The 21236-nt window shown below is 39.9% G+C and overlaps 1 protein-coding gene across 2 annotated transcripts in view; it reads left to right on the forward strand.

The window, feature by feature from the left end:
• LOC109411294 (insulin receptor substrate 1-B) overlaps window positions 1-21236 on the forward strand; it is a 683096-nt gene that overhangs the window by 81307 nt on the left and 580553 nt on the right. Inside the window, exon 1 of one of the 2 annotated variants that reach the window (XM_062851143.1) lies at window positions 12503-12776. The exons of the other annotated variant lie outside the window; for it this stretch is intronic. The gene's annotated coding sequence lies outside the window, so the exon portion shown is untranslated. Of the gene's footprint in view, window positions 1-12502; window positions 12777-21236 lie in introns of those variants that run through there. 2 annotated transcript variants of the gene reach the window in all.

Raw genomic sequence — 21236 nt, forward strand, 5'->3', positions numbered from 1 at the left:
AAAAAAAAACCTGGAGCAATTTCTAAAGCAATCCCTAGAAAAAGTTTTGAGACAAATCCTTGGAAAATCGTTTGCTTATAGGAATTTCCGAAGGATTTTTCGGAAAAAAAAGTGCCGAAAAAATAGGGTTATCTCTGAGGGATTTTCTGGAATTTTTGCAGAAACTCATACACAACTTTCTGACACAACTTTTTGTGAAGCTTCAGGAAGAATCATAAGTGGAATTTCTGGAGAAATTGGAAGTTGATGTGGGAATTTCTGTTGAAATCCATGGAATAATTTCCACAGTAAGCCCATTAGAAACTTTGAAGAAACTTTTGAAACATTTTTTGAAAAACTCTGGAATAGTTTCTGAAGGCATCGCTAAAAAAATAGCAAGAAATCACTGGAATAGTCTGAATAATTGTTTGAAGAAATTTCTTAGGGAAGGAGAAATTTCTGCTGAAATTCATGGATATTTTTTTAGAAAATTGAGGAGGAGGAATTTCATAAGTAAATAATGCAATAATGCAACGTTTTGAAGCTGTTTTTTTTTCAAGCGTTATCATAGGGTAGTTTCTACGTATTTCTGTGCTTTTGGTGCCCAACGGCATAATATTTAGTTTACCAGGCTAGCATTGCAAGTGTAGATATAAAGGTGTGTGTACTCCATGAAAGATTGGATGACATAAATTATCACAAAACTATCATGAAGTTACCTCTGAGAGTTAAGAGGTTCGTAGATCCTATTCGGTCGTGTAACGTCACTATCCAAAACGAAATCACCTCATGTTACAGTGGTTATTTTCATCAACTAAGCTCCTTAATGATAAAAATGGCCCAAAATATCCCAAAAATAGAAAATAGGGTCGCACAACTTGAAAAATTGGGAACCTATGCTCTAACTACTTTGGTAAATACAGTGGATTATGTAACACTGCTTAACGTAGTGACAAAAGTTATTATCAAAAGTGTAGACCTGATGCTATGGTCTACGAAGAAGTTTTGTTGATCTGGAATATCTCAATACTATCTTTGAAAAGCTCATAAAATGCCATGGACATTACAGATTAACGTTGAATGTGTAATGTTACAGTTCATTGTGAGAATAACTACTGTTACTAAACTTCAGGACAGTTTGGACGATACTTAATGCCCCAAAGGTCCATAATTCAGGTTGGACCAGTAACCGCGATTGATTACACAGCGCAACATTTTTTTGTCTCAAGAGCAAACTTATGTGTCTCCGAAGGATTTTGGGCCACTGAATCCGAATCCGGGCTCAAATTTGCTCCAACACGTCACAATTTTGAGCTATACATACCTCAATTTATAGGACAAAATATGCGATTTTGACCTTTTTTGACTGCAAGCCATTAAGCTTGGAAATATATTTTTTAAGCAATCAAAAGGTTAATTGGTCAATTAACATCTAAATTAACGACTCATGCAAAATATTTCGTTTTACCTAATCAAATTTGATAGATTTAAGCATTTTATGTTAGTATAAAAACTTGCATGCAACTTTAGGAGAGTGACTTGTATGGGAAATATCGTACCTAACATAAATCGCTTAAAACTATCAAATTCGATTTGCTAAAACGAAATATTTTGCATGATTTGTTAATTTAGATGTTAATTGACCAATTTACCTTTTGATTGCTTAAAAAAATATTTCCTTGCTTAATGGCTTGCAGTCAAAAAAGCCCAAAATCGCATATTTTGCTCTATAAATTGAGGTATAGCTCAAAATTGTGACGTGTTAGAGCAAATCTGAGCCCGGATTCGGATTCAGCTGCCCAAAATCCTTCGGAGACACATAAGTTTGCTCTTGAGACAGACCAAAAGTTAATTTTTGTTACGTTGTGTTATCCAACGTTACTCAGTTTATCAGATATGGCTGCTGTTACGAGTATACCTGAAGTTCTGAACTTCAAGATAGTTTGGCTGATCCGGAATATACCTATAGTGTCTCCAAATGACATTTGAGATTTCAAGAGCTTCACGGATCCCAGTAGATTATGCAATGCTATTATTTAAGATGAAAACACAAAGTTATTTTGTAATTTTGAAGGACTTCATTATATGACAGTTTGGACGACCCTGAATGTCTCAACAACTCAGTACAACAGATATGGCTACTGTTACAAGTGTAGACCTGAAGTTCTGAACTCCAAGATAGTTAAGCTAACAGGGAATATCCCTATAGTGTCTTTAAATGACATTGTGGATTTCAAGTGCTTCACGAATCCCAGCAGATTATGCAATGCTATTATTTATGGTGAAAACATGTAAAATTATTCTTGTAGATTTACTATAGGACGAATTGAACACCTAGAACATCCCAGAATATAAAACACCGTTCGATATTCTTGATGAAGGCTAAATGAATACATATGAACGTAACTCATATCCAAATTCAGCTTTAAGAACAACTGGTATGCCAATTATTTCGTATCTCCTAAATTCAAGGTGTTCAGAATGTTCTAGGTTGTCAGTAAAATTTTAAATACAAATATTACCATTTTTCCTGAATAGAGGACTCAATTTGTTACAATTGTGTCGAAGACAGTATTCTGTTTTATTGAATTTATACAGCCGTTTCTATGTTGGGATCATACGTGAAACTTACGAACTGAATCAACTCTAACCCAGCAGTGTAAACTGGCACAACAAGCCAAGGACTGAGCGAATTCCGTTAGCCGAACTACAGGAGAACACAGATTGGCAACGGGGCAAATTCTGATGCACTCTGGCATACGAGATAAACGAACAAGCTCCTTGTCATTGTAAAGTTGGTATCCTGCTCAGCGCTTACGCCCACACTACGCTCATGAAGTGGGAACCTATAAATGAGAGAATAATTGTAGCCAGATTCAGAACACGGGTTCGAAACCTTACCATGATCCAATGTTACGCGCCAACCGATGCTGCCAAATTGCAAGATAAAGAGAACTTTTACACTCAACTGAATGCTGTCGTTAACAAGATTTCGAAAGGTGATATCAAGATCCTCATGGGCGACTTCAACGCGAAGGTTGGTTCCGACAACTCGGACTATGAGCACGTCATGGGACGCCATGGTCTTGGAGAAATGAGCGAAAACGGAGAGCTGTTTGCAGAGTTTTGTGGCAACAATGACATGGTGATTGGGGGATCGCTCTTTCCTTATCGATCAGTGTGACCTGGAGGAAGATAGAGGAGCTAAGAAACGCCAAAGCCGCGATAGAGCGAGCGAAAACACAAAGAGCGAAAGCCGTAGCCCATCAGCGCTATTCGGTTCTCGAGAAGGAAGTGAAAAGCTCATGTAGACGGGACAAAAGAGCGTGGGAGGACTCCCTAGCCGACGAAGGCGAGAAAGCCGCAAACACAGGCGACATCCGTCTCCTCTACGATGTCTCACGTCGCCTTAGTGGGACCAAGATGAATGCTACGATGCCCGTGAAAGACACGTCTGGACAGTTACTGACTGACCCGGCTGACCAGTTGAAACGCTGGTTCGAGCACTTGGGAAACCTTTTTTAAGTGTCCGGCCACGCCATCAACACCTCAGCATGATCCGCCAAGGGTTCGACGCATTACCCATGTCGACACCGAAGCTCCATCAGTGCAGGAAATAGAAACAGCCATCCGTAGCATGAACTCAAACAGAGCCCCAGGGGTCGATCGGATATCATCTGAGATGCTCAAAGCTGACCCCGTAGTCCGCACAATTACTGCATCAATTATTCTGTAACATATGAGAAACCGCGACATTTCCGGCCTACTGGATGCAAGGCGTCTTAGTGAAGGTACCCAAGAAGGGTGATCTGACTGTATGCGATAATTGGCGGGGCATCATCTTACTGTGTATCGTTCTCAAAGTCCTCTGCAAAGTGATCCTTAACCGGTTACAGGAGATTGATGTAACTCTCCGACGGCAGCAAGCAGGATTCCGTGCCGGACGATCCTGTGTGTACCATATTGTGACGCTCCGTATCATTCTGGAGCAAATCAATGAATTGCAAGAGTCTCTCTACTTGGTGTTCGACCGTCTCAATCACGGAAACATGTGGGAAGCCCCCAGGCGCAAGGGTGTCCCGGAGAAAATCATCGGCCTCATTGAAGCACAGTACAGGGCATTTTCGTTCAGAGTACTGCACAACAGTGTCTTGTCCGTTCCCATCCGGGTCGTCGCTGGAGTGAGGCATGGATCAATCCTTACAGCTACTGTTCCTCATCGTAATCGACGAGATGCTGGTAGGTGTGATCGTGGGTTGCTATGGCAGCCCATTAGGGGCTGTCCATAAACCACGTGGTCATTTTTTTGGGACTTTTCAACCCCCCCCGCGTGGTAATTTGTCCATACAATTTTTTTTTATTTGTCCATACAAAATGGTCATTGACCGAACCCCCCCCCCTCATGACCACGTGGTTTATGGACAGCCCCTTATCATGGAGCACTGAAATGACTTCGAACTGGCTGACGTTGACGTTGCTCTCCTAGCTCAACGGCGCTCTGATATGCGGAGTAAGCTCGATGATCTTGCCGAACACTTCTCGATGACAGGTCTTGACATAAACGTCAACAAGGCCAAATCGTTGGATGTAACACGGTCAATCCTTCCAGCTTCTCGGTTAAATGCTTAAATGCGGTTCTGTATGTTAAATGCTTCCAATATCTTGGTAGCCAAATGGCGACCGATGGTGGCACCAAGATCGACATAGGTGTACGGATCCAGAAGGCGAGTGTTGCTTTTGCGAGTTTAAGAAATGTATGGAAAAACAACAAGATTAGTCAGTCGACGCACCAAAATCCAAATTTTCAATTTGAACGTCAAATTTGCGCTGTACGCCAGTGAAACTTGGTGTGTATCAGTGGAGAACATTGGACGATCTTCACGATGCCTGCGGTATATAATTCATGCATGGTGGCCTCACAATTGGATCTCCAACGTGGGCTCCATCGTCGATGTCATTAAAAGTCGATAGCAACAGAATTTCTGAAGCGAAAGTGGAGGTGGATCGGCCACACTCTACGCAGGGCGGGAACGAAATCTGCACACAAGTGTTAGACTGGAACCCAGCAGGTCATCGCAGCAGAGGCAGACCCAGAGGCTTTTGGGGACCCAGCCCCAACAAGGAAATGAAGGAAGTCGACAGATCTTTGATCTGGCCACAGGTTAAGACGATGGCGAACAATCACCCAGGATGGAGATCTTTCCATTCGGTCCTCTGCAACACCATGGGCGTCTAGGACTGAAGTTCAGTAAATGTTTCAAGCCGTGCCACAATTGGTGATTTCCGTTCCTTACTTAATTAAACATTTATTTATATCTTAGTTGTTTCCAGTATCGGCACTATTTTTATCATCACCAATTACTTATTGTTCCCAGCGCCAAAAGCACCGCCGGTTACGGCAGCAATAATTCGAAGAAAACCCCACCTCGTTCGACTGGCCTATAAAGTCAACGAAATAAACAACATTCCACAACACTGACAGCACAGCGTTGTGGAGGCGGTCGACGACGACGGTCGCGGAGGGGGCATCTATTTAGCAGTTGTAGTGCACGTGTGGTATCGCGCTGTAAACATACCCGCGAATCGCGCGCGAGGGCAGCATTCAAACACGCAGCAGCACCAGCAGTAACACCAAAACAACAATCACCTCGCCACCGACCGCGTTCGTTCGGTTGGTTGTTATTGTTATCGTCGTTGTTTGATATTCTCCACGAAAAGCCCCCAGTCATCATCGTCGTCGTCGTAGGGGACAACGCTAAAAGGTAGTTATAGGAAATCGGAAATCCACAAAACAAACGCGCTCCTAGATAATTTGTGAAGCTCCCCGCCCGGCCCGGTTGCTTTGCTTTGGCAAAACGACAGCAAAGTTCGAAGACCGCTCGGCCGAAAAATTGCGCATTAGAAAAATTAGTCAACGCATACCTACAAACAAACCCTAAAGGAAAGGACGTGATGTGATTCATCTCACTTCGATTTATGTTTAGTTTTGTGGCATAAATGATTGCTCTTGTTACGATATGGTTTTAGGGGTTAGGAGGTGCGGTAGCCTAGATCAGGAGTACGTGAAATGGGTCAGTGGATCTTGTAGCCAAAAATCCTTTAAGTACACCATCTAACATAGCGGCTTCAACCCTTTAGAATTTTTTCCTGGAGATTTTTCTAGGATTTACAGGAACCCTTCTGAGGTCCCTCCAGAAATGTTTGCTGTGATCCCTTCAGAAGATCTGTCTGAGATCTCAAAAAGTTGCTTTTGGGAATCCTCTACAAGTTACTTCTGAGATTTCTCATAGAGTTCCCTCTGGGTTTTATGTTGGAGATCCTTTTGGGATTTTTCTTTTTCAGTAATAATTTCTGCGGTTCTTTCATACATTTTCTCTAAGATTCCTCCAAATGGTCCTTCCGAGATTCCTCAAAGAGTTTCAGCTGTTATTTTTTCTAAAATTATAAATCTAGAGATGCCTTCTGGGCTTCTTCAAAATATTTCTTCTGGGATTCTTACAGACAGGAATGCCATGCTCCTTAGTGTGAGTGCAAGTGTGTGCGGTTGTAATATGAAAATGAGCTGCACTGTGCACATTTTCAGGGCGGAATGCCATCTCTGCTTACAGAAGGTTATTCTTAGATTCTCTAACGAGCTCTTTCTAGGATCTCTCCTGGACTTTCTTCTGATGATTGAATAATGTTTCGCAAAGTTAGAACCGATCGGGAAAAACACTATTTTTTAGACATCTCATTTTTGAGCTGTCATATCTCGGAAACGAGTGAACCGAATTGAATGAAATTTTGAACGTACACTAACAATATGTAAACGCTTCACAAACTATTAAAACAAAGGTATTTTTTAAACGTTGAAAAAAGTTATCATGGATTGACACTTTTTGGATTTTTCCCGAAAAATTTAATTTTTTTACATCAATGTCAATAAATTTTAGTGCTGATATCCAAAGATTTTCCACGTCTGTTCTCAAGTTATATCTAATCAGATATATTAAAGCTTATTTAGATTGAAGGAAGAACACATTTAGTAATTTTTCGTGGTATTGTAAATTTGACTTATTTTCCTCTATATGGGTAAAAATTTCGACCCGGTATAACTTAATTCGTCGTAAGAAAATATTACATTTTATAACGTCGTATCAAGTATCAATATATTGTTGATGACCGTTGAAAAATTCAATCAATTCGGTTCACTGGTTAACGAGATATGACAGTTCAAAAAATAGTTGTCTAAATAATAGTGTTTTACCCGAACGGTTCTTACTTCTCGAAAAATTAATCAATCGAGCCCAAATTTGTACCAATGATGCACAAATAATAGGTTGACAAACAGTCAAAATTTGAGATTTTTTGATGCACTCTATGAAAAGTTACAGCATGTTGGATTTTTTTTGTGGGAGACAAAAAGTTGCCTATCCCAAACATTTTGGCCATCCCCTGTATATGTGTTAATACTTTTAACTATAGCCAATGTTTTTCTTTTCCATTTCCAGGTACGCATTTTATTATGTAACTTTTGTGGACCTATGTGAGTTGTACACGATTGTTCAATGTTAAGTAAGTAGCAACAATAATATCAATAACCGAATAACAGCTGATCCTTAGCGACGGGTAGCCACGATGCTTACGCCTTCACTGAAACCTGGCTGAACGACTGTACAATCTCCAATAAAGTGTTCGACCACCCGTTCTCAGTTTACCGACAAGACCGGTCGCCCTTCAATAGCAACAAGAATACAGAGGGCGGTGTTTTGTTAGCAATGCGCTCCAGGTTCAAATCCCGCTTAGTCAACCCTCCAAATTGATTGATTGAACAATTATGGGTCGCCATTCCTACCGAAGATGCGACGTTTATGTTTGAATCGTTCATATTCCTCCGGATCGAATCGCTGAACTGGGTAGTGTCTTAAATGGGTCCCAGGGGCAATGTTGTCGATCTCGGCGATTTCAACTTGAGTTCGCTTGCTTGGTAGCGCAGTTCGTTTGGGTTCTACTTTCCGTGTACTCGATTCGTGATGGGCCAATCATCACGTGAGCTGCTTGATACAATAAGAACCGCTGGAGTTAGATAGATGGTTGGAGTTGCAAACGAGAAAAACCGCTCACTTGATCTATGCTTTGTGAGTGAAGAACTAGGAGTGAATTGTTCTGTTATGTACGCCCCAGCACCACTCGTTAAAATTGTTAGACATTATCCATTTCTGCTGTTGAATCTCAAAATGAATCCATATCAGATAATCTATATATGATTATCTGACACAGTTGGACTGGAGTGAGATTCTAAGCGATTCCGCTACAAACCTCGTCGTGTCGACTCTGTCTGAAGTATTGTTCTATGCTGTTTGTTTCAGCTATCGCAGCCAATCGCAAACCAGCCAAACCGGCTTGGTCAAATACTGCTCTTGAACACCTCAAAAGAGTGTACGGACTCAACGATATCCAATTATTTGAAAGTGAACTCTGCATACACAACACATACTGCAACAATTGTCTTTATAACGCCCATTTAAGCCGCATCAAGACTAACCCTAAGAGCATTTGGCATCACTTTACCGACCAACGGAATGAGTCTGGGTTGTCGTCTACGATGAACGATGGATTATGTGAAGCTGATACTACCATTGCTATCGTCAATATGTTCCGTACTTAATTCAGCAGTGTCTTATTAATGAGGCAGCTTGACCCGCAGCATGTTACCAACGCCATACAGAATGATCCGAGTTATCCAAAAGCCGGGCTGCAGTTCGCTATCATCAACGATGTTGTAATTGACTGCTGCTCCGCTTGTAATTGTGTTCAATCTCTCCCTAGAAACTGGCGTTTATCCAAATTGCTGGAAGAAGTGATATGTTCTTCCCGTTTTCAAGAAAGGTTGCAAAAGTAGTGTCGAGCTATAGGGGTATTGCTTCCATGTGTGCTATTCCGAAGATGCTGGAGCTGATCGATCTGTACAAATTAGTTCAAAGCTACGCACATTACATATCCCAGGATCGGCACGGATTTGTTTCAAAACGATCACCGATTTGACGTGTTTTACATCGTACATGATACGCCAGTTCCATTCAGAAATCATTCATCGATATGTTTTAGGGACTAAGTGGCAACCTGTGGCGACTTTTCTTTGAAAAGGTGATTTTCCCCACAGTAAATCGTATGAAAACTTAAAATGGCTGGCGCTAAAATATAGTTTCTCCGATCGAGCTGAAATTTTGTACAGTTGATATGGGGCCAAAATGGAACTCAAAAAGTGTACAGGAGTAAAATGTCTTTTTGTTTCCACGCTAATATAGGTACCGATCTTTCCGCCGCCTTTGATAAAAAGAATCATAAAATCGTACTGGTCAAATTCGATGAACTCGGCATGTCTGGTCCGGCGTTCCTCAAGGCAGCTACCTTGAACGGTTTCTGTTTCTGCTGTACGTCAACTCTATTCTTAAATGTATGAACCTATCATATGCTGTTCACATGAAGCTACAGTCGAGTCTCCTATTAGACGCTGCCACCCACTTTACGCTCACCGTAATTTCTCAGCTGTCTTGCATCCAATCCAGCTGATTTTTTAGTGCAGTAAAAACTTACTATAGACTCATTATATATAAAAAATGAACTAAATTGGTTGAAAGACAGCCTGGAAAACGCGGTGGGCGTAAAGCGGGTCGTACCGTCTAATAGGAGACCCAACTATATATTTCCAGATAAAGAAACGTAAAAATGCTGTGTTTCGACAACATCAGCTGGAAGCCTTTGTCGTTTGGTATAGTTTGATCCGTATGTACTTAAATATAAAGCGAAGTGCTCCGTTATATCATTCGCCATAAGAAACGCATTTTTTTATATCGGCTCTGAATGGCGTAAAGTTGAAGTGCGAATCGATTGTTAAGGATCTGGAAGTATTGCTGGACCCTAAATTGACATTTAACCCCTTCGGGACGACTTTTTTCACCAAACCTCGCCACTCTAGAACGCATCAGCGAGGTATAATCCTACCGTCCTGAAAGGGTTAAGGACCATGTTGTCTATATTGTGGCTAAAAGAGACGAACCAGCCAAGGGCTGAAAGTCTCTATAATATAGCATAATCAATCAATCAATTGTGGCTAAAGCTTCACCTCAACTTGGTTTCCTTTTTCGATATGCCAAGAAATTTAAGAACATCACCTGCTTAACCGTTATGTGTCCGGCAAACTTTTTACTTTTTTCTACTCTGTGCTTTTTAAATGGGCGCTGGGTACCCGGGTACCCTGTCGGCCACATAAGGGTTAAAGTGGCTGGATTGCTCATTGATTGCTCAATCGTGCGTCCTATCCTGGAATAGTCGACAGTCAGTCGTCTGAGCCTCTTATTATGCCAACGAGATTTAGCGCATAGAAAGTGTACAGCGAAAATTCATTTGTTTTCTGACTAGATGGGAAAAACAGAATCATTACAGATTGTGTTATTTTGTTACAATGATTTTTGTAACGAAGGTTGTAATTTAAACATGTACCGTTAGTAGTTACAATAACAAAAGTTCTAACAAAACTCGTTCCAATTCAAACAGAAATATAACAAGTTAAGATATAATCATAACAAGATTATATCCAATTTTGTTAGGCTAAACTTACGAAATCATAACAAAATTATAACAAGTTCGGTTCATAATTCAGATTAAATGTGTTCTTAGTTCTATTATAAATTTCTTGGACCGAATTAACAAAAATTATCAATCTTTTTTCGCAACAACACAAAAATCTTATAAATTCTGAAAAAAAAAATTGTTACAAAAAATATAACAAAGATTGCAATAAACGTGTTACGAAGTTATGTTAGAGGCAATTCTACTGTAATGTAGTTATACATCTGTTTGAATAAATAAAACAAGTTTTGTTATAATTTTGTTACTAAACTATTAACAAATGTTAATATAATTTTGTTATGGATTTTCAAATGGAAAAATCCTTATAACAAAATTAAGGTATATGACCATACCTTGGCCTAATATGCAAGCCGCTTTGACAATTTTGACCATAACTCGTGAAATTATAGCACTACAAATGATATGTTGACCCTATCACGCACTCAAGGTAATACATGTTTCACCACTTGGAAGTAAACTAACGTAAATATTCAAGAGATTGCTTAATTACGTTGAAAGGATAGCGTCTTTGACCGTTGCATCAAATGTTCAGTTATCGAAAAGTCAATTCGAAATGTCCCAGAATCATGCCATTTATGATCATGTGTATAGACTACCCACTAAACCGAAGAATCATGGAGCTAAACAAAGTGACATTTTCATTCCAATTCATTAATGCTCTAAAGTGCTAAAATTGAAACGCAATATTACAGTTGTTTGTCGCATAGCTTTTTTCGATCTCCAATTATGCGTGTTTGTTTGAGTTTTTGGTTTAGGTTAAGATAGGCCGAACGAGGGGACTAGGCCAACGAAGCATCCCGGTACCCTATATCAACTATTGTTATTTCTAACAACTGTTGTCATAATTTTGTTATGATCTTATTATGTTTTTATGTAAAAATTTCAGTTCTGTTCAAATGTGTTATTTTTTGTAGATTGTTTTCACTATTGAATGGCGTGATGTAAAAATGATGTGATGGACACAATCAAAACCATTCAAGGACCTATTTGATTGTGTATATTCGTTTTGTGTGTACCTCACTATATAATCCCAACAAGTTCCACCCCGTAGACCATTTCCATGTGATAGAAACTGCAGACATAGTGCCCCAAATTTGGTTCGATTTTCTACGCATTCCCATTTCGAAACTACGTCGTTGTCGGAATACTCCCACACACCACGTCAGATACATGGTTGTCACCCCAAAAACTCCTCCACCTAGCCACCCACTGCACTGCTGTAGTGCACCACAGTCGACAGTCGAAAGCCCCGTGTGAAGCAGAAGAACGGGTACATAAGCTTCTTTCTCTGTATCTCTCTGCCTGGCTACGGTTATTGCGCGTTGCACAAATTGCACCGGGTTGTCCTCGGTCGGGAATGCAGAGGCAGAAGCAGAAGCAGAAGCTTCTCGGAATGGTTTATGATGGTATTGAACTTGCACCACACACTTCGTCACAGTCGCAGCCCAGTCGTCATTTTCGTTTGTTGTCGTTGGTCGTCCTGCACGAGTTGGTCCTACCTCTATGTGTTTCGATGTTGCGTTGTCGTCGTCGTCGTCGTCGGATATATCTACTAGACGTCGTCGTTCCGGTTATGACCAGTACCAGACTCTGTAAGAAGATCCTTGTCGCAGGACGACCAGACCCACGCGTCGTCGTCGTTGTTGAGTGTTCTGTTCAAGGACGATGGCGCGGCGATGGTGAAGGAGAAGACACCCACCATCATCCCTTTTGCGAGTTGGAGTTCGTTCTGAGAATGGTACACAGATTGCAGGCTCAGACGTCCCCCGGTGAAGCTGGGAAACTGGCATCATACAGAGATAGTATCTAGTGAAATTTATGATCTTTCGGAGTTGTTTCGCGCGGGTTCTGCACAGTCCGCGGAGATAGTTCCGGTAGGACGTAGCCGTGGAGGTTCCGCGAATCAACAGTCGAGTGAAGTGTGTGGTGGTTACCTACGTACAACCAGGATGGATAAAGTAAACTAAACTGAAACTATCCTATAAGAGTCCGCCAGGCAGCCAGCAGCCTGTCCGTCTGGCGTGGTGCATGCTGCTCAAGTTCCGCAAACAGTAAAACGCAATTAAAATCCATGCTCCACGACGCTGTTGAATGTTGCTTCCATTATTGTGACGACGTTTATTAGGGTGGGTAAAAAGTGGAGCCATACTTCTGCTTTGAAGAAGGTATGTGAAGTGAGGTGGAATATGATAAAGGTACTGTTTTGTAGGTTATCAAAAAACTTCCAGAAACCTGCTCATCCATACTGAAAAACTTATAATTAGAAGGCACAGAATGTTGGTTATTGACAAATTGAGAAATAAGTTTGCGAAAAAAAATCGCGTTCTGACGGGGGATTTGAACCTTTGACTACGTATTTGCTAGACTGACGCTTTGACCAACTAAGCCACACAATGACCAACTAAGCCACACAACAAATATCGGTTTTGCGGAATAGAAAGCCAAACTGACTCCGAGCCCACACCATGAACACTCCCTTTTTCCATGGATTTCTTATAGCATTTCTACCAGGTTTCATTTTGTGATGCAGAGAATATTGTCCCAAGATAAGTCTAGTCTAGTCTAGTCTAGTCTAGTCTAGTCTAGTCTAGTCTAGTCTAGTCTAGTCTAGTCTAGTCTAGTCTAGTCTAGTCTAGTCTAGTCTAGTCTAGTCTAGTCTAGTCTAGTCTAGTCTAGTCTAGTCTAGTCTAGTCTAGTCTAGTCTAGTCTAGTCTAGTCTAGTCTAGTCTAGTCTAGTCTAGTCTAGTCTAGTCTAGTCTAGTCTAGTCTAGTCTAGTCTAGTCTAGTCTAGTCTAGTCTAGTCTAGTCTAGTCTAGTCTAGTCTAGTCTAGTCTAGTCTAGTCTAGTCTAGTCTAGTCTAGTCTAGTCTAGTCTAGTCTAGTCTAGTCTAGTCTAGTCTAGTCTAGTCTAGTCTAGTCTAGTCTAGTCTAGTCTAGTCTAGTCTAGTCTAGTCTAGTCTAGTCTAGTCTAGTCTAGTCTAGTCTAGTCTAGTCTAGTCTAGTCTAGTCTAGTCTAGTCTAGTCTAGTCTAGTCTAGTCTAGTCTAGTCTAGTCTAGTCTAGTCTAGTCTAGTCTAGTCTAGTCTAGTCTAGTCTAGTCTAGTCTAGTCTAGTCTAGTCTAGTCTAGTCTAGTCTAGTCTAGTCTAGTCTAGTCTAGTCTAGTCTAGTCTAGTCTAGTCTAGTCTAGTCTAGTCTAGTCTAGTCTAGTCTAGTCTAGTCTAGTCTAGTCTAGTCTAGTCTAGTCTAGTCTAGTCTAGTCTAGTCTAGTCTAGTCTAGTCTAGTCTAGTCTAGTCTAGTCTAGTCTAGTCTAGTCTAGTCTAGTCTAGTCTAGTCTAGTCTAGTCTAGTCTAGTCTAGTCTAGTCTAGTCTAGTCTAGTCTAGTCTAGTCTAGTCTAGTCTAGTCTAGTCTAGTCTAGTCTAGTCTAGTCTAGTCTAGTCTAGTCTAGTCTAGTCTAGTCTAGTCTAGTCTAGTCTAGTCTAGTCTAGTCTAGTCTAGTCTAGTCTAGTCTAGTCTAGTCTAGTCTAGTCTAGTCTAGTCTAGTCTAGTCTAGTCTAGTCTAGTCTAGTCTAGTCTAGTCTAGTCTAGTCTAGTCTAGTCTAGTCTAGTCTAGTCTAGTCTAGTCTAGTCTAGTCTAGTCTAGTCTAGTCTAGTCTAGTCTAGTCTAGTCTAGTCTAGTCTAGTCTAGTCTAGTCTAGTCTAGTCTAGTCTAGTCTAGTCTAGTCTAGTCTAGTCTAGTCTAGTCTAGTCTAGTCTAGTCTAGTCTAGTCTAGTCTAGTCTAGTCTAGTCTAGTCTAGTCTAGTCTAGTCTAGTCTAGTCTAGTCTAGTCTAGTCTAGTCTAGTCTAGTCTAGTCTAGTCTAGTCTAGTCTAGTCTAGTCTAGTCTAGTCTAGTCTAGTCTAGTCTAGTCTAGTCTAGTCTAGTCTAGTCTAGTCTAGTCTAGTCTAGTCTAGTCTAGTCTAGTCTAGTCTAGTCTAGTCTAGTCTAGTCTAGTCTAGTCTAGTCTAGTCTAGTCTAGTCTAGTCTAGTCTAGTCTAGTCTAGTCTAGTCTAGTCTAGTCTAGTCTAGTCTAGTCTAGTCTAGTCTAGTCTAGTCTAGTCTAGTCTAGTCTAGTCTAGTCTAGTCTAGTCTAGTCTAGTCTAGTCTAGTCTAGTCTAGTCTAGTCTAGTCTAGTCTAGTCTAGTCTTGGGACCTAACATCTATCAGCACGAGAGCAGATGTCTCCACTCAGATGTCGGCAGGTATACAGCCTTAAGATTTGCCCAATATTTTGTTCCACCCTAACGATTCCTTCCCCCTCTTCCCCTTGCGGAAGATCAGAGGAGGAAACTATAGACGATGCGCACTAAAGAAGGGTATCCCGCTTGGTTGCTTCTCGATGGCGTACCGACGATGGCAACGACGCTGACGGAGGAGAGCAAGAAAGGATTCACAGTCGTCGTCGTCGTCGTCGTCGCATGTGACCTTGAGACGGTCGGTGGAGTGCGGCCTTTATGTGTTTTGGGGTGTGCTTCCTCTTCGGTATCCTTTTTCCATCGTTCCGAGGAGACGTGACGCGGAGTCGCTGCTCGAGACGTCGACAAGCAGGCAAGCAGTTAGTATAGTTAGGGCAAAATATTACCATTTACTGAAAAAGGACCTCGACAAACTGGGCTGCTGCTAGTGCTGTAGCTTGAATCGCGATTTATTGTTTGAGTTTGATGAGAGTGAGCGGAAAAGGAATCCGCTGAAAGCAGCGCGTTGGTGAAAGACGAGGGAAAATTTGCTCTTCCTTGTGATTATTGTTTGCGCTTTTTTTTCCTCGTGGTATCGTAAACCGATGATTCTTTTGTAGAAGTTGCTCGAATGGGTTCAGTATAATGGAGGTGTGTTCCGTGGTTTGTGATATTTTCGTACTGAATCTATATGAAGTGCAATTGATCGTCCTATGCACATTATTTAAGACTTTGGCGTAGTTGAAGGGATGGAGCGATAGAAAGAGAGAGAAAATTGCTGAGTAATTCAATTATTATTTCGGCTTCCACTCCTGTTTGGACATAAATTGTTTTCATCCGTGCACACTTTAAACAAAAAAAAAATGCAAAAATAGGAAACAAAACAAACAGCGCTTTAATCCTTGGGTTTGAGTAGGATGAAAACGGGAGAACTTTACTTAATAAGGGAATCGACACCCTATGTAATATTCGAAAAATATGAGAAATTTTATGATCCATTCCCATTTATCCGAAAGTTCTTCTCTCAGTTGATATGCGTAAAAGTGCAAATTGGTTTTACCAGTCGAGTAAAAATTGGAATTTAGTGTATTGGCAAAAATACACTAACTTCTTTTTTACTCGACTTTTTCACCCGATTTTCTCGAAGTTACGGGACTTTTTAACGCGATTTTGACCATTTGCGTTAAAAAAATCATTTGATTTTTTTTGGAAATCCTGGAGTCAACAGGGAATAACCTGGAATATCTTGAATACTCAGGAATGTGGATCTTCGGGAGCCAACATCGGGCTGAAAATCTCCCCAATAAAGCTAATAATAATAACTCAGGTAAATTTGGCACCGATAAAAAAACATTGAATAGCGAACTTAACATCTTGTTGATTTACTCTGAAGAAGAGTTCAAAGAGTTTACTGCATCTTCTTCTTCTTCTTTATGGCTCTACGTCCCCAACTGGGACTTGGCCTGCGTCGCTTCAACTTAGTGTTCTTTGAGCACTTCTACAGTTATTAATTGAAGGGCTTTCTTTGCCTGCCATTGCATGAATTTGTATATTGTGAGGCAAATGATACACTATGCCCAGGGTGTCGAGAAAATTTTCCCGACCGGAACGGGAATCGAACCCGCCGTCTCCGGATTGGCGATCCATAGCCTTAACCACTAGGTTAACTGGAGACCCCAGAGAGTTTACTGCATACCAAGAATAAAAAAAAGTTTCCGAATATGTAGTGTTTACTTCTTTCGGACATGAGCTTCTACTACATGGTTGTAGTCAGAACTGTCAAAACAAATGTTTTTCCCGTAATGCTGAAGGTTCCTACTGGAAGTTTGTGGACCCATGCAAACGTTGAAAGCTTCCCCGAATGATTATTCAAACAGCAAGGTAAATAAAGAAGGAATCGTTTTTTCTTGGATTTTTTTATGAGGATCCTCCAGAATTTCGTTCAAGAATTTTTTCCAAAGGGTTTTTCCGATATTGCTCCTAGAGTCCCTCGTGGAAATAAAACCTGCGTGTTGGCCAAATACATTTTCGTGGGGTTTTTACCAGGATTTATCTAGAGATCTCATGAAAAGTTTAAGGATATATCGCACATGTTATCGCGGACTTTCTCACATGTTATTGGGACTTTCTCAGGTGGTCTTTCCAGGATTTTTCCCAGAGTTGCCACAAAAAGTTCTGGGAGTAGTCCCGGGAGGAAATATTAACCCTAGTAGGATATTGAGGTCAATATAACCCAGACAGGCACGCTGAACGTGCACTACGCTATCGTGGTGCAAAAAACCTAAAATCTTAGGAGGGTTAAGTAAATTCAAGAAAGAACTCTGAAAACCTCTTAGAGAAATCCGCCAGGAAATTAAAGAAAAATGTCAGCAAACTCTTTAGAAGAAATTCCATAAAGAGCTTCTGTAAAAATCTTGCAAAAATCGCATGAGGAACTGTTCAAAAGCTATCTTGGAAAACTACTAAGAGAAATCTTTGAAGGAACTTTCGATGAATTTTGGAAGGTTCTCCGAAAGCAATCCAGCGTGACGTTCTGGAAGTATATTGGAAAAGCCTCTGGGGAGGCACTCCCGCAGAGGCCCCGTTAAAACCTCCTGGTGAAATCCTAGAAGAAATTTTAGTAGAAATCTCAGAAACAAGCCTCAGAAATCCCAAAAGAAAACCGAAATATTCATCGGAGTACGCTGAAGTTTTTTACGCGGGCTTTTTACGCGGTCTCAAAAATATTAGTTTCTATCAAAATCAGAAACTATTTTATTACATTATTTTTCAAATGTGGAAGGCTCAAAACTAAATTATAATGCGATGAGTTATCGAACAACATTTATAACAAAATGTGATATAATTGAGTCAACGTATTTTAAAAACACCAAGGATGTTGAACATAATTATATCACAACTACCGGACCCAACATGACCAAAAAAAAATCTTGTATTTTTCAGATCCTTTAGATACTCATCTTTTTTATTTAAAACTAGCTGACCCGACGTGGTTAGCCACGTTAGCTAGGAAAAGACTGCCGAATCTACTGATCGTACGCTTTTATATAGTAGAAAGAAGAGTTCCAGAGATTTCTAGAATCTTCAGCTATTTATGTAAAGTTCTCGAGAACATTCCGGAATCTCTCTCCAGAATGCTTCTCTCTTGAACATTTACTAATCTTCAGAAAGTTCTCGAAATTTAATGAATGTGATGTTCCAGAACTTTTTAGAAGGTCCATTTTATATTTTTTCATGATCGCCCACCAACTCCCCTAGGTTGTTCCAGAACATTCTTGAAGGGTTGTTTTCCTTTTTTCTGGAACGTTTACTAACTTCCAGACACTTTTCGTAAATTTAAAAAGTTTTCAAAAGGTTCTTAGTTTTGTTTTTCAGACGTCCAGTAACTTCTCAAAAGTTTTTAGAATCTTAAGAAATTTGATGATCTAGAACATACCCGTAGATTATTATTCTTCCTTCTTTTTAAATATTCAGGAATCTTCAGAAAGTTCTCAAAGTTTTATGTAATTTTATTGTTCAAGAATATCCCAAAAGGTTCTTTATTCTTTTCAGATCCCAAAAGGTCTTGTATAACTTCCAGAAAGTTCTCGAATTTAAAAAATAAGTGTTACAGAACATTCCATAAGATTGTTCTCCGTTTAATTGCTTACAGAATGATTTCCGTATTTGAGAAAGTGTGATAATCCAGAATATCTCAGATGATTATTTTACTTTTGGAACATTCAGTCTAACTTCCATGAAATTTTCTGAATTTTATAAAGTTGGATGTGGACAACATTCTAGAAGGTTCTTTTCTAAAAAGTTAACAACTTAGAAGTGGTCATTATAAGAGGAAGTTCTCAGTCATTACCTGTGCAAGAGCTCATAGACATAAGCTCAAAGCTGAGAAGCAGGCTTTGTCCCAGTTACGCCAATAAAAAGAAGAAGATGTACCATAAAGCTGCAGAAGGTTCTCCACCTCCTTTTGAAGCGTCCAGAAACTTCAAGGAGATTTGCTTAAGTTCAATACTCCAGAACATTCTAGAACGTTATTTTTCTTTTTCCTGGAACTTTCAGCAACTTCCAAGTTATTATTTCTGGAAAGTCAAAAAACAACCAGAAAATTCTCGTAATTTTTAGAAATTTTATACAACTATGGTGAAACATTTCAAAGCATTACGGACAGACAGACAGACAACGCTGGGTTTTTATATATATGATTTTGTGTTTGAGGGTTTTCAAATTTACCCCGTTTTTTTGTTTGATACATGTTAACGATAAGTAATGACATATTCATGTTAGCCGCACTTATGATCATTAGATTGGCCTTTTTTTGGGTTTGTGTTACTTTCATATACAGGGGATACTCAAAATAACTGGGACAGGTTAAATTCTCACTTTTCACAAAAGTTCATCAACTAGTTGTGTATCAGTATCAGTATAAGTCATAACTGATCAAAATTTCATTGCATTCGGTTCATTGAATCCGGAGATATAACAGCTCAAAGTTGGCTATCGGAAACTTATACCATTTTCCAGAAACTTTTTAACTTCGTGTAGAATAGCACGCTCTTTTCCAAATTTTGACCACTGATACACAACCAGTTGATGAACTTACAGTAAAAATTTGAGAATATTTGATGCCCTTTTCGAAAAGTTATAGCTAGTTGAACAATTTTTGAAAAGTGAAAATTTTACCTGTCCCAGTTATTTTGAGTATCCCCTGAATATCGCCTGGGGTCTAAATTGAGCACGTCGATGCTAAATTTTACATTAGGCCACGTTGGCTAATACTTTTTTATTTTTTGCCTACACGTTGCAATTTTTTTCTGCTTTTAAAACGGCAGTTTTTCTTTATAAAAATATTTTACCCTAAATTTAATTTCAGTAGCCGTTCACTTAATCACTCTGGAAGTGCTCATCGAGTACTAAGTTAAGAAGGTTTTGTCATAGCTGGGGCGTTACGCCCAGAAAAATTATAAGAAGAATATATATTTGGATCATTCAAACATCTTTGGTGCATTTAACTTATTTTATTGCCATTTCAGATCCCCTTGTTGTATATTTAGCGAATATTCACTTATCTAGAAGATTCTAGAATCTTCTGGAATGAGAATTTCTAGAAGCTTCCTTAGAAGTTGCAACCAATACAACAATGCATCGATACACAAATGCAACGATGTACCAATGCTACAATATGTAACAATGCAATGATGCACCAACGAAATGATGTAATCATGCACTAATGCACCAATGAAAAGATGCAACCATGTGCCAATGCAACAATGTAACAATGCAGTGCAGTGCAGTGATGTAATGGTAACGATCTAGCTGTCATATTGTGTGAAACATTTCAAAGCGTTCAAGGAAAAATCACGGATAGTATTTCGAAATTTGTTCATTACTACTCCCCCAGCATTGAAAACAGGCATCCAATTTCAGTTCAAAACTGTCTTAAAAATTTAACCTTTCAGGCACGCGCCTGTTTAATCCTAAATCTGCACTATATGCTCGCGCTGTATACGACGAGCGAGTTTTTTTGATGGTATTTCTTTTTACAACAGCGCGTTGAAGGTCATATTTTCACCCTATTTTTTCAGAGAGTAGGGATGCGATCTCTTTCTTAAAGAATATTTCGGTGGAAATATTAAAGCATTTTTTTGCAACAGACCCAAAAGATTTCTGGGAAAAATCTCTAAATGATCCTTTGTCGCTTTCTGTTTTATTTTTGAAGGAATTCGCAAAAAAAAATTCGTCATCTTGAATTCCCTAGGTATTTTTATTAGGAACTCAACTGGGATTCCTCCCAGTATTTCATCCAAGATTTTTGAATTTCCGTATATTAAAGTAGAAATAAGGGGCGAAAATAGAGGAAAAAAATATTGAAAATGGGTTAAATTTATACGCTTACTAGAAAGGGGTCGGATCATAAAGTCAGGGGCCATAGCGTCTCAGTCGCAATAACGCTTTATGAGCGAAATATCGTCCAAAATCTTGGATGCGTCATAAAATCCTATGTTCCTTCTTTCCTTGGACTTTGTTACGCATCTGTAAGCTGGGAGGTTATAATACGAAAAAATGCGCCATAAAAACTTGGGACATTATGACTGCCAGGGAAGAGATTTCTTCACATTTCAGAGAGCGAGAAATGGCGCCCTAACTTGGGCTTGTGAGTCCCATCAGGCGGAAATTCCTATGACCCATCTTAGGGCGACGACGAACTTCAATGGAGTGACGTTAACTTTCTTAGCAACGTTACTCCCAACGATGTTGTTATACATCTGGAGCAACATTTGAAAAGGGCCCAAGAGGTCTTGTGTCTTTTTTCTAAAACGCTCCGTAGGACATAACAGCAGCCCGCCCACGCAAATGAACACCGTTATCCGAAAGATCGATGTTTGCTCTATCTGATAACGGTTTTAGTTTTTGTGAAT

Source organism: Aedes albopictus, chromosome 2 (genome assembly GCF_035046485.1).
Source record: "Aedes albopictus strain Foshan chromosome 2, AalbF5, whole genome shotgun sequence".
NCBI lineage: Eukaryota > Metazoa > Arthropoda > Insecta > Diptera > Culicidae > Aedes > Aedes albopictus.